Source organism: Gymnodraco acuticeps, unplaced genomic scaffold, assembly GCF_902827175.1.
Source record: "Gymnodraco acuticeps unplaced genomic scaffold, fGymAcu1.1, whole genome shotgun sequence".
Taxonomy (NCBI): Eukaryota; Metazoa; Chordata; class Actinopteri; order Perciformes; family Bathydraconidae; genus Gymnodraco; species Gymnodraco acuticeps.
This window is the reverse complement of record NW_022991154.1, coordinates 1,754,676-1,769,399: the sequence shown is the minus strand read 5'-3', so window position 1 is coordinate 1,769,399 and position 14,724 is coordinate 1,754,676. Positions and strand designations below refer to the sequence as shown.

Here is a 14,724-nt window from a genome sequence, read left to right as displayed (position 1 = left end):
GCCGTTATCTTGATTCTGATTGGCCAGAAGACATTATCAAAGATGTTCTATTGGGAAGACGATCACTACGTGACAAAAGTTTTCAAAACCGTTTCTGGTCTTCCGTATTTCCAGACAAGTGGCTGCTGAAATCAATCTTACTTACTGCTGTCTGTGCAATTTACTCCGCGCGAGTTGGCGGACTTTATTTTGCTTACTTTAACATCATTTTTCATGGTGGGGCTAAGCCATTTCTTGGTATGGGTGTAGCCTACCCCAGCCATACCTTGTCTTTATAAATATTTGTCTGCTGGCATACCAGCAGACCAGCATTTATCTATCACCAGCTTATGTTAGTATTAAATATACAATGTATTCTGGTAACTATCAAAATAAAGACAGTGTATAGTGTTCATAACAGTATTTTTATTTAATAAATTATACTTAATACAATAATATTACAAAAAAAACCTACATCTAAATAAATATATCATCTAAGAAAGATGCATTTGATTTAAAAATAACAAATATAATTCAAAATGTAAACAGAAACAAAGAAATTATAAACATTTTTTTTCTTTTTCTTTTTAATATCCATTATCTTCTCTGTTATGTATCTTCCGGTCTTTGCCAATCTGGCCAGCATTTCTTGGTCCTCCACGTCTTTCTCGTGCAGCCACTGCTTGAAGCAAACTGAAAATAAGAAACAACAATGTTTTAACAAATCTTATTCAATTATGTGATGATAGAACTGCAAACAGAATAGCTGTAACTTTAACAAAATAAATAACTCAGTTACCTCTAATCATTAACCCATGTTTGTATCATTGAGTTAACTCTGTGTGTTGCTGCTAGCATACATAATATATACCTGACGTGGAAACGTTACTCGTGGATGGGGCTACAGAGCTACTAGAAAGACAGTCGAACCCGGTGCATTCCTCCGTCTGAATGTGGAGCACTTTTGCTAAATGTTTAGACAAATAGCTTGTGTTACCGCCCTTACATGCTAAATTCTTATTGCACTATTGGCAACGAGCATTTTCCACCTCAAGACCAAGCCCCCAGGAAGTGTGCCGGACTCTGAGGAAAATATTTGTTGTGTCCAAACGGCGGTACTACAATTTCCTTATCAGTCTGTGACGTCGACCGGCCCAGAAATACTTTTTCCCATTGACTAACATTGGGAAAGAGACATCTGTAACTCGGTGGATAATTTTTTTGAAACTAAATAAACTACCCAGTATGAACTATTGTATAGCCCTAGAATCATTAAGTTCTTAAAGTTGTAAAATGCACTAAAAGCCGAATCTAGATTTATTCTCTCTCTCCATTCTTTCTAGTGAGCCGAGAGTGTGTGCTCGGGGGGCGGGGCTTAAGGGGCGCATGCTCTGTGAGCGCACAAACGGGTTATTCTGCTCTGACAGCCAGGCATGACGGGTAATCTGTGACGTTTCGCTCTCTCAAAAGTTGGGCCATTTTGACTTCATGCGCCAATGAGCAGCTCTCATAGGAAATAACGAGGCCCCTCCTCCGATGCTGTATCCAGTTCTTATTAAACATCCATGCTCAAGACGGGTAACATAACTACCCTCGGGGCGCTTAGTTCTCTCCGCCATGTGTTTGTGTGCGCACGCGTGTGTGTGTGTGTGTGTGTGTGTGTGTGTGTGTGTGTGTGTGTTGCATGCATGTAGCAGGTTCTGTGTGTAAACTGCCCCACCCCCTCGCACACCGACAGGGGAGAGAGATCTCGTCTGGATTGGAAAGATCGAAAATAAAACATAGACGCACTTTGTAGTCTTATTGCATATTAGAAACGGAGTTGCAGTAAGACTGCGATATAATGTTTATGTAGATATAATACATATGACATCTATTTTTTAAATGTCTCCCGTAACGATAAAAAGATTGATAACATTGGACGTTAACGGTACCACGGTCTTTAATAATTCAGCCCCGGGGCCCCGTTAATACTGGGGCTCGGTACCCATCCCTAGTTTTAATTATTACATCATCAATATTACATTTCAAATAACCAAATACTTGGTTACCAACACAAAGCGCAAGTGGCTAGTGCTGCTAAGAACATACCTGGTGATGGTGATGATGGTGGCTCTTCGCTGCAGGATCTGGTCGATGTCCTCCTAGCAGAAGCGATTGCCTTCGTCGTTCTCGTCCATGATGGCAGCGTAGGCTCCTTTCCTCAGCAGGTCCTCGATCTCCTTCTTGGAGAACTGCTGGACCGGCTAAGGCGACGCAGAGAGACATTTACACAAGTGGATTTAGAAAACTCTTTTTGAAAATAAACTAAGCGTACTGCAACAGCGACTGACCCAAAAATGACTTGGCATCTAGAAATATGACAGATTTTCTTTTTCTCACCCCGTTGTTGTTGCCACTCATGCTCTGCAGGACGGGACGGTCCAGCCCGAGCTTCAGACTAGCTTTATCCAGCATTTCCCTCTCATAGTTTCTAGTGATCAGACGGTACACCTCCACCGCCTTAGACTGGCCAAAACGATGACGAACCGAGCTTGAGCCTGAAATAAAAAATTAAAAGAGGGGTCAAAAGAGCATCATGTGCAGCTGCTGTTCAACGTTTTTAAGCATTAAATGGGAAAATAATATACACTTAAAGAACCGAGGGAATAAACGGAAAGATTGTTGTTGTTGTAGCCTTATTGAACTATCTTTAGGACGGACAGAGCAGATATATATATATATATATATATATATATATATATATCTGCTCTGTATATATATATATATATATATATATATATATATATATTGTACCTGCAGGTCATTTTGAGGGTTCCAGTCAGAGTGGAATATCACACAGGTGTCTGCAGCAGTGAGGTTCACAAGCTCTTGATCAGGTGTTTGATGTGGGCTGGCATGATCCTTTCTGCAGCGATGAATAAAGAAAACAAAGAAGACATTATTAATAATAGTAACAACAATAATATTAGTATAACTATTTATATAGCACTTACACAATAATTGCAAAGTGATTCTCACAACAAAAATAAAGAACAAAACAATAAAAAAACTAATTATTATAGGAATGTTAAAATACAAATAAATGATAAACATTCTGAGAGGCCGACTACAAAAGGTAGACTCAGACCCCGGCCACACGAGGACGAAAATGGCTAAACGCATAGGATTAACGCAAACAAGCTTCCGTCCACACGCAATAGTTATCCGGATAGTGTCTGCCCACACGAGACCGCTCCGTTTAGCTCCAACCGCTGGAGAAGCTGCAGTACATATGCAGGACCCTGTACGTGGCGCTGTAACTTCCTCCACAAAAGCAGCGAAGAAGCATGGTTGTCATGGTTGCCCTTCTGTTTATTCTCCGCGGTGGGGGCCGAGGGAACCGGGCAGAGTTTTTCGCCAGTCAACGTGTCCATCCATCCATCCATCTTCTTCCGCTTATCCGTGGTCGGGTCGCGGGGGTAGCAGTTCCAGCAGAGAGCCCCAAACTTTCTTTTCCCTGGCGACATCAACCAGCTCTGACTGGGGGATCCCAAGGCGCTCCCAGGCCAGCGAAGAGATATCATCCCTCCACCTGGTCCTAGGTCTACCCCTTGGTCTCTTCCCAGCTGGACGTGCCTGGAACACCTCCCTAGGGAGGCGCCCAGGTGGCATCCTAACTAGGTGCCCGAACCACCTCAACTGGCTCCTTTCGACGCGAAGGAGGAGCGGCTCAACTCCGAGTCCCTCCCTGATGACCGAACTTCTCACCTTATCCCTAAGGGAGACACCAGCCACCCTGCGGAGAAAACCCATCTCGGCCGCTTGTATCCGCGATCTCGTTCTTTCGGTCATGACCCATCCTTCATGACCATAGGTGAGGGTAGGAACGAAAATGGCCCGGTAGACAGAGAGCTTTGCCTTCTGGCTCAGCTCCCTTTTCGTCACAACGGTGCGGTAAAGCGACTGCAGTACCGCTCCCGCTGCTCCGATTCTCCGGCCCATCTCACGCTCCATTGTTCCCTCACTCGAGAACAAGACCCCGAGATACTTGAACTCCTTCACTTGGGGTAAGGACTCATTCCCTACTTGAAGTGGACAGTCCATCGGTTTCCTGCTGAGAACCATGGCCTCAGATTTGGAGGTGCTGATCCTCATCCCAGCCGCTTCACACTCGGTTGCGAACCGATCCAGTGAGTGCTGAAGGTCGCAGACCGATGAAGCCATTAGAACCACATCATCTGCAAAAAGCAGTGGTGCAATCCTTAGTCCACCGAACTGCAGACCCCCCTCCCCCATGACTACGCCTCGAAATCCGATCCATGTATATTACAAACAGGATTGGTGACAAAGCGCAGCCCTGGCGGAGGCCAACCCTCACCGGAAATGGGTCCGACTTACTGCCGAGGACCCGGACACAGCTCTCGCTTTGGGAGTACAGAGATTGGATGGCCCTGAGTAGAGACCCCCTCACCCCATACTCCCGCAGCACCTCCCACAGTAACTCCCTGGGAACTCGGTCATACGCCTTCTCCAAGTCTACAAAACACATGTAGACCGGATAAGCGTATTCCCAGGCCCCCTCCAGGATCCTTGCGAGAGTAAAAAGCTGATCCGTCGTTCCACGACCAGGACGGAATCCGCATTGTTCCTCCTCAATCTGAGGTTCGACAATCGGCCTGACCCTCCTTTCGAGTACCTTAGAGTAAACTTTCCCGGGGAGGCTGAGTAGTGTGATGCCTCTGTAATTGGCACACACCCTCTGATCCCCCTTTTTAAAAAGGGGGACCACCACCCCGGTCTGCCACTCCTTCGGTACTGTTTCCGACTTCCACGCAACGTTGATGAGACGTGTCAACCATGACAGTCCCTCAACACCCAGAGCCTTCAGCATTTCCGGGCGGATCTCATCCACCCCCGCGGCTTTGCCACTGTGGAGTTGTTTGACGACCTCAGTGACCTCCCCCCGGGAGATTGGTGTTGATCCCCCGTCATACTCCAGCTCTGCCTCTAACATAGAGGGCGGAGTTGTCGGGTTCAGGAGTTTCCTCAAAGTGTTCCTTCCAACGCCCTAACACTCCATCAGTTGAGGTCAACAACGTCCCATCCTTACTGTACACAGCTTGGATGGTTCCCTGCTTCCCCCTCCTGAGGTGTCGGACAGTTTTCCAGAACAACTTTGGTGCCGCCCGAAAGTCCTTCTCCATGTCTTCTCCGAACTTCTCCCACACCCGCTGCTTTGCCTCGGCCACGGATGAGGCTGCTGCCCTTCGGGCCTGTCGGTACCTTGCAACTGCCTCGGGAGTCCCCCGGGATAACAAATCCCTGAAGGCCTCCTTCTTCAGTCGGACGGCTTCCCTGACCACCGGTGTCTACCAGGAGGTTCGAGGGTTACCGCCCCTTGAGGCACCTAGGACCTTGAGACCACAGCTCCCCGCCGCGGCTTCGGCAATAGAGGCTTTGAACACCGACCACTCTGGTTCAATGTCCCCAACCTCCACAGGAATGCCCGAAAAGCTCCGCCGGAGGTGTGAGTTGAAGGTCTCCTGAACTTGGGCCTCCTCCAGACGTTCCCAGTTCACCCGAACTACACGTTTGGGCTTACCAGGTCTATCCAGAGGCTTCCCCCGCCACTCGACCCAACTCACCACCAGATGGTGATCAGTTGACAACTCCGCCCCTCTCTTTACCCGAGTGTCCAAAACATACGGCCTCAGGTCCGATGATACGATAACGAAATCGATCATGGACCTTCTGCCTAGGGTGCTCTGGTACCACGTACACTTATGAGCATCCTTATGTTCGAACATGGTGTTTGTTATGGCCAATCCATGACTAGCACAGAAGTCCAGTAACAAACCACCACTCCGGTTCAGACAGGGGGGCCGTTCCTCCCAATCACGCCCCTCCAAGTGTCTCCATCATTGCCCACATGTGCGTTGAAGTCTCCCAGCAAGATTAAAGAGTCCCCTTCAGGAGCCCCATACAGGACTCTTTCCAGGGTCTCCAAGAAGGCCGTATACTCTGAACTGCTGTTGGGTGCATAAGCACACACAACAGTCAGAGTTTTCCCCCCCATAACCCGCAGGCGTAGGGAGGCGACCCTCTCGTCCACTGGGGTAAACTCCAACAACGAAGCACCTAACCGGGGACTTGTGAGTATCCCCACACCCGCCCGGCGCCTCACACCTTGAGCAACTCCGGAGAAGAATAGAGTCCAACCCCTATCCAGAAGTAAGGTTCCAGAGCCGACGCTGTGCGTAGAGGTGAGCCCAACCAGATCCAACTGGTAACGCTCCACCTCCCGCACAAGCTCCGGCTCCTTCGCCCCCAGAGAGGTGACGTTCCACGTCCCCAAAGCCAGCTTCTGTCGCCCGGGTCTGGTCCGTCGAGACCCTCCGCTTTCACTGCCACCCTTCTGGCAGCGCACCCGACCCCATCGATGTTTCCCGTAGGTGGTGGGCCCGCGGGACGGAGAAGCGGAGGTGTTGCCCACGTTGCCTTTTCGGGCTGGGCCCGGCCGGGCTCCGTGGCAAGCCCGGCCACCAGACGCTCGCCGACGAGTCCTCCTTCTGGGCCTGGCTCCAGAAGGGGACCCCGGGCTTCCTCCGGGCCGGGTATCCTCACTTCTTAGTTTTTCTTTCATGAGGTCTTTTGAACGTGTATTAAAGTTTAAACCTTCCGACAAAATTATAAAAGTGCCGGTCAAAGGTCTTCTTTGTTATTTATTGAGCTTTAAAACAAATGAATAACGACTCTATATAATATAATAATAAAAATACACGGAGCCTCTCTTTTTCCTCCCTCTCTTTGGACAGCGTCAGTGTCTGTTTCATGCAGCAGCTGATCCAGTAATGAGTGACCCGGCCGACAGTAAAAATAAACATATTTATAACTAGTTTAGGTAGTTTGAGAGGTGTCTCCGTCCTGTCAGATTAGACTTCACTCGCGTTTATGTCCATATCGAGAGAAAGATAAATAATCTGAATTCAGTGTGCAGTTTACTTTGACGCGGGGGTGAGCAGCAGAGGTGGGGAGAGGCGGGGCTATTGCGCAATCATTATCAGAAAATGATCGCTGAAGCTGCAGTACATATCCACAAAAGCAGCGAGTAAGATCCCCCCCGGATGTGTAAGTCTGCTGTAGATGTTGCACAAAGAACTGTAGCATGGTCAGTAGCGTCCGGAACACGATAGCAACTCTGCGATCTGCCATTGTTGTTGTTGTTGGTGGCGAAACACATCAGCAATGGCGCGGGGTACGCGGAGGTGAGCAGCAGAGGTGGGGAGAGGCGGAGCTATTGCGCAATCATTATCAGAAAATGATCGTATAGGGCGTACACACAGAGCTGTTTGACCCCCCAGAGCGTTGCGTATGCCGTTCTATCCACCTTGGGACCCGTTATCGTTTCCTCAGTCGTTTAGTGCCGTATACGGTCGTCCTCGTGTGGCCGAATGGTCTATATGACACTAAACAGTAACGCAAACGGCCGTTTTTGTCCTCGTGTGGCTGCAGCCTCAATGGCTCTTGATGACATCAATGAGCAGTCCCAAAACATGCTGCTGTATAAAAAGAAATAGGTCCAGATTTCTTCTATTTAGTGTTGGATGATTTGTTGTATTGATTGCTGATGGATGTTAAGATATGTTTTACAATTATAACAAAAAGATTATTGTAATTGGAATCAAAAAGTTTACAAATCGTAGTTTTAATAAAATGACTAGCAATATAGGATTTATTCAACAGCGGTAAAGTATTAAGTTACTAAATTAACGTACACTGAACTGTAAAACTTACCACTATTTAGGAAAGGACCTGATCAGAAGGATTGACTAGTAAGACAGCAAAGAGGCGGAGGAGGTCTCTGTCATGTACAACCATTGGTAGATGTTACACCTGAAAGAAAGATAAGGAAATAAGACAACACAGGAGGACAAACATCTTCTTAAGTAAAAGACCAAATAATGTCAAGCTTTAACTTGAGGCTGTTTTTTCAGTCTTTACAATGCACAGTTGGAAATTACATTCCAAAAGCTAAATTCAAACTCAACACCATAAATAACTGGGTACCAAAGTGCTTTACCTGATAGGACACGTTCCACACGGAGCAGCAACCATCCGGCTGGGCCGTATGCTGCATATCATCTCCTCCCTCTCCACTGTTTCCAGTAGATCTCTACTGCCTGTCCAATAAAACTGAAATGCCCCAAAACAATCATATTTCAAAAGTTAAAAACAATAACTTGCTTTTGGCATTCAAATGTATTATAATCTCACCTTTTTCCTGGATGTCAGGAAGGTGTTCCCTTCAAGTCCGCAACCAGTCATAGGAGTTCAAATGCAAAGCCTGAAAGATGACAAGAGCGGGAGACTTACATGTTACAAAATAAGTAATACCAGAGCAGTGTTTAGGACATGCAGAGAACAGATCAAATCCCCTGACAGGCTCACACACTTTGGTGATGTCCTCATCTGATAATGATGTTTAATTTTTAGCAGCAAAGTAACATTACTCAAGGTATATGTTGGACCCAACTCATGTACAGTATGTTTTGCATCTCCTCAACAATGGTCTGTATAGTTGAGTAGAAACAAACTGTCCCTACAGTTTCAGGTAGATTAACAAAGAAAAGTTTGCAATGAAGCACAAAACCCCTCTTTGTATTAAGCTAGCTGCCACAAAAAGTACAGCTTAACATGCTAACCTGGTGGAGTTAGCTAACGTTAGCTAACTTCATGTCCAACACAAAACCTCTAACGTGCATTACATTGACGATTTTAAACACAACTTAACTCTCTCAACTTGTAAAATAACGTTAATTTAACATACCCTTAAATAACTACATCACGTTTTTCAGGGGCAACACAAACTGCAGAAAACGTTAGCTGCTAACTGTTGTTAGCTAAGACAGCTAGCTCGTAACGATAGCCTCCTAGCAAACGTAAGGTTACGTTAACATTAACTTAACGTTGTAAGAAAGCAAAACGAACCTTCGAGACATATTTTACTCTCAGACTGGGTGTAATTGTGTAGCGTTGCTTACCTCCAGAAGGACTTTTAGCTGTTTCCCAGTAGAGACTAGACTAGTAGAGCTGTCAGAGCGGTTGCTCTCAGAAGAGCAGCATTGGGCGGACCAGATAAGACCAGATAAGACCAGATAAGAACCAGTTAAGTCTTGGAGCCCACCGACGTCTTCCATGTTGTTATTTTCATTTAGTAGTTTGCCTTATAGTCCTTCTCCTCCATTTGCTTCCTCTTCTCGAGTAGTCAGTGTGGTGCTGTTGCTTTGGTCTGGGTCTCTGGACCTGTGAGCTAACCACGCCCCGTTCATTTGCATATAAGGAATGGAAATGTCTCATCATGAAATACAAGTCACATGAAATAAGCCATTATGAAATACGAGTCTCTTGAAATAAAGAAACGCGTCATTATGAAATACAAGTCATCTGAAATAAATAAATATGTCATTATGAAATACGAGTCTCTTGAAATAAATAAATGTGTCATTATGAAATACAAGTCTCTTGAAATAAATAAATGTGTATTTAAATGTACATGTATACATATTTATTGCCTAATTTATTTATTTCATAATTTATTTCATAGGCATATTTATATATATATGTATTTAAATGGCATTCCATAGTCACTGCTCTACCCCACCCCCCGCTGGCCGGAGGGACTATCAATGGTAACTAACAGTAAAATATCACAAAGCATGCAAATAACGCAAACACATGGCACTTCTATTAGGGAATCACCACACACATGACACGTCTATTTAAAGAAAGCACTACACACATCACACAATGAACATGCTCTCCCACTCACTGGCCGCTAAGGAGTAAAATGGAACAGTCACTGGCACTGGTGGGCAAATGACAACGAGTGGCACTATTTGCACTCCATACTCTCCTTGTTCATTTAACCAGTGACAGCCTGCCAAGACATGGCCCGCATTAAAATAGTTATGGGTCCGCTCTCGGTCAGGAACACCTCAGACCGAGAGGAGTTCAAAGTTATTTCTCTCACCCTTCCTTAAGCGCAGCGTGTTTCAATACTGAGCGACCCCGGAATCTGGTCGGAAGACAGCAGTTGGAGACTTGGCGTGCGTCTCCCAATAGTTCGGAGCACGTCCGCCTCAGATGCGCACTGGCCCTGATAGGAACAAGCGCATGGTGCGAAAGACAGGAACTTGAGGACGTTGCAATGATCAGGAACTTGAGTGCGTTGCAATGATCAGGAACTTGAGTGCGTTGCAATAGACAGGAACTTGAGTGCGTTGCAATAGACAGGAACTTGAGTGCGTTGCAATAGACAGGAACTTGGGAGCGTTGCAATTCTGCCTTCAACCGACCCGTCGATCAGCGGCTGGCAGCCGTACAGCAAATCGCAGTGCAGCAGAACTTCCACAGTGGACCTTCGCCTCACGGTCGCTTCCTCGTCGATCCGTCCAGAGCCTTGCTTCCCGTTCCCTCTTCACCTCGTAGCTTCACCTTCTCCGTTCTCCCGGCTCTCCCGGTAAATGTCCCGGCTCCTCGCTTTAACCAACCACCGGCCAATCCACGTAGCTTCCTGGAAGGCTGGGCAGGCAGCAGCCAATCATGCTGCCCTCATCCAGCTGATTCACACCAGCTGCGACAACACACATACTCCGCCCACCTGACAGGCTAACCCTTTTATGAATGGAAACACACATTTGTCCCCACTTCTGCTTAAAATACATATACACACAGTAAATATAATGCATCATCATTTGACATACAAAAATCCCATTCCTACTGGCGACACACACACCCTATCATTCTGTTTTATACACATACCTATAGTCATTCACATTAACTATTATTACCTCTTATATAAGCTATTATTCGGCCTTTCATTCACTGCTATTCTGTTTTACATATATGACTATTGTTATTAACATGAAATACTATTCCCTCTTACAAAGGTTAATATTCTGTCTTACATACATTGTTTACCGATTACACACATACTACTATCCTCTTTCACATACACTATTATAATGTTCTATTAGATTATAGTTGTTTGTGAAAGACGATAGTGGTGTGTGTACGAGAGTATGATGGTGCGTTTAAGAGATTTTGTTTTTGTGTTTGAGAGAGAATAGTTATTTATTTATGATAGTAAATGAAGGAAGGAATGACAGTACGTTAAATATGGTATGATGCTGTGTGTGAAAGAGTCTGGTGGTGTACATGTGAGATTCTGATATTGTTTGTAAGACGAAGTATGAGTTGTGAGCTAGACGGCCTCAATTTCAAGTCCAGATTCAATGTTTGCAAGACGTAGGCTAATGCAGGCTATGTAGGCTATATTTTTCGTTTCAAATAGATTTTGAAAGTGGAGATAGAGAGAAGCAGCGCTGTCTGCTTAGTTGTAGCTTATGCAATTTAGGCCTATAAATTGTTGTAACTTATGTGCCAGTGTGTCCATGGTTTTGAGTCTATGTGTGTGTCAGGGGCGTCGCCTGGACCTGGAAACATTCGGGGCTTAGCCCACAGTGGCGGCGCTACAGTCAAATGTTCTACTGCAAGACTCCCCACACGCACATACACAATTGCGCCATCTGGTGTCACAAACGTGTGCCTGCATTAGCTTTGTTACGGCAATGGATTGTGGGAGATTCTCATAGCACGTGAGGATCTCTTGAGGGTAAGGTGCCTGTATTATCTCGGTGGACAAAATGTATGTTTTTATTTTATAAGGACAATAACGTACTGTTGTGTTTGTTTAGTTTAATGTTAATTGTTTAATGCTCACAGTCACAGCAACATGTTTTTAGTGTGATTGGCTATTTGTTTTATATGATTTATCAACGTGATCATCAATAGCTAATCTGAGCACCAGAACCCAGCTCACGAGTCCTTTTATGCTGTCCATTGAAATGCAGGTATGCAAGTTTTGTACACCAGTTTATTTATGTTTAATGTTTCACATTGCTCCACATGATGCCTTGACTACAAAGTAGGGCTGAACGACATACCGTGTCATGGCGATAACCGTGGTATGCGCATGCGCGGTATTCACACCGCAGGGACGTGCGGTTTTATTCATTTAAAAAAAAAATGCTAACGCACTTTAGCACAGAATTCAAAATAAAGATACCCTTATTACTTATCGAAACTGCACATACAATATATCCGATTAAACCTGAGACTCCACAGATTATTTAAGTATAGTATCTAAGCGATCAGATCTCGCAACAGGGGAAGCAAACACAGACATCACAACACGTACCTTTTACGGAGCTTTTACGGGAGATCGTCTCACCGTAGCTGTCAATCTGATCAAAAGACGTGTTCAATGGCATTAAAACGAGAAAGAAAAAACGCGGCTGAATCGGTTGATCCATAGGTTGATAATGTATCTGTGGCTTTGAAGCAATTGTTTATAATCCATAATTCCATTTTTATGTAACAATCGGATCACAAAAGTTAGCTGCTAATGGTAGCCACCTTGGTGGTATGCAGCTTCCGGTTTTGGCTATGCGTCGTCACTCTCACTCCTTATTTGTTCATGTGTTGGTGTGTGTAGAACTTCCCCTAATATTTGACCTTTTTTAGACAGATTTAGCACCAAAAAAACCCTCTTTTGGGGCCATTTGGGTGGATTTTCCATATCTCTGGCCCACCTTGCTGGATTTTGACATGTGACATCTCTTTCTGACCGTCAGAGCCAATGGAATCGAGGGGAAATCACACAGTCCTTATTTGGTAATGTGTGTGTGAGAGACTTCCGCATAGCCAAGACCGGAAGCAGCAGCCACTATGGTGGCTACCATTGGCAGCTAACTTTTGCTCTGCGATATTTACATACAAATGGAATTATGGATTATAAATTAAATCATTTTTTTATACAGAGACGTTAAAAACCTATGGATTAACCGATTCAGCCGCGTTTTTTCTTTCTCGTTTTAATGCCATTGAACACGTCTTTTGATCAGATTGACAGCTACGGTGAGACATCTCCCCTCGAAGCTACGTAAAGGTACGTGTTGTGATGTCTGTGTTTGCTTCCCCTGTCCGAGTTCAGATCACTCAGTGATGATACTATATACCTAAATAATCTGTGGAACCTCAGCTTTAATCGGATATCTTGTAAGTGCAGCTACGATAAGTAATAATAAGGGTACTTTTATCTTGAGTTCTGTGCCAAAGTGTGTTAGCATTTTTCGCTCAGGGGTCATTGAGATGCTTCTTATGAGACTTGTGTTTTATTTTGGTATAAAATGGTTTGTATCGTCAGTTAGCTGAGATTATTTCCGTTAATCTGGTATAACACATTAATAGGTTCTTAAATATTACGATCCCCTGAGACACTGTCGTGAAAAAAAAAGGAAAGTACCCGCCAGGACTTTGGGGTTTAACAGGTTAAAAAAAACGCAATATATACCGCAGGGGGGGGAAAAAACGCGATGTCAGTTTTTTTCAATACCGTGCAGCCCTACTACAAAGTCTTCCATGTTTATACGCTTCTTCCTCTGTGTCACAGTTTCGGGAATATCAAGATCATTGCACAGGGCCTTGGTCTTGTCATAGACCTCATGTGCTTTCTCGTTACTTTGGTAACTTTTCAGTGTGTTCTCAACTGCTGTTTTGTAATCTACTGCCTGCACCAAGTCAATTGTTTCTTTCTGCAGGTATTTGTGCAGGCCCTGAGTGGTTGAGAGCAGTGTCTGGAACATGACAGCATGTAGATGGTACTGCATTTTCAAAGCTTGCTTTCCAGTCCCTTTACTAGAGGGGCTGAAAGGCTCCCTAAAGTCTTGATCAAAGCAGGGAGGTTTTTGACATGCCCAGCGAACAAGTTGTTTGTCCCCTACCTCTAGCTGTTTCTGAAATGTTTGCAATCTCTGATGGTGGACAAGAGATGTGGAGAAGAAAGAGTAGAGACACTCCAGGAGATCAACGCAGGTATGTGAGTTTTGTACACCAGTTTGTATAAGTTTAATGTTTCACATTGCTTGTGAAAAATATACTACCACAATACGATCACTGATGTTTTGTTGTTGACTGGACACTTATTTTGTAAAAGAGATAGCATGAGAGGATCTCTTAAGCAATGCAGCTCACGTGTCCTTTTTATATGCTGTCCATTGAAATACAGGAAAGTAATCACCAGCTCTGAGTGATCTGTTGACGAGGGGACACTACACCGGAGTTACATAAGCAGAGATAAAGTGCTATTTTGGGGGGAACTCACCTCCTCTGGGGTCCCCCAGGAAGACTTTTTTTAAATACTGAAGTTAAAAGCATCAATCTTGTGCACTTTGAGAGCAACATTAAGAGATATGGATACATCTCTCAACACCCATATGTCAAAAAGAAATCAAAGAATCAGAATCAGAAACGGGTTTATTATTTAAAAACACTTCATTTTCCAATTAAATCATAAACTATGTCAAATTATTAGAAGTTGTTAGTAATCAGATTAAACAGAAAAAAGGGATGGAAGGAGGAAATAATAATCCCTCATCTCTTGCTGTTTGCGGTTGAAATGATCTCTTTTGCTGGCCAAACATGCTGGATGGAAAGCAGTGATGTCTCACTTGCCTTGGCCCTGTATCTGCAGTCCCTAAATCAGTCATGTTACCCATTGACTCTTGTCTGTTCTGGTGTTCCTGTTCATTGTTGTCTCCATTGTCGTTCTTGTCTGTTGTATCTCCTTCTTGTGTGTCCCTTTCTCCTGTTCTCCTTTCTTCATCCTCTACTCTGTTTGGCTCATCTGTGATGACTGTGTAG

General features: G+C 44.7%; 1 long non-coding RNA gene across 2 annotated transcripts; it reads right to left on the bottom strand.

The window, feature by feature from the left end:
* Nucleotides 1-526: 526 nt before the first annotated feature.
* LOC117560576 lies at nt 527-8,276 on the bottom strand. Of its 2 annotated transcripts, XR_004571192.1 has the most exons (7): nt 8,236-8,275; nt 8,042-8,154; nt 7,756-7,854; nt 2,776-2,887; nt 2,362-2,519; nt 2,071-2,225; nt 527-672 (listed from the first exon to the last, which is right to left on the bottom strand). It is a non-coding gene; the product is annotated as an uncharacterized LOC117560576 (long non-coding RNA). The 2 variants fall into 2 exon arrangements; XR_004571191.1 differs by having other exon boundaries at nt 8,042-8,276.
* Nucleotides 8,277-14,724: the final 6,448 nt, after the last annotated feature.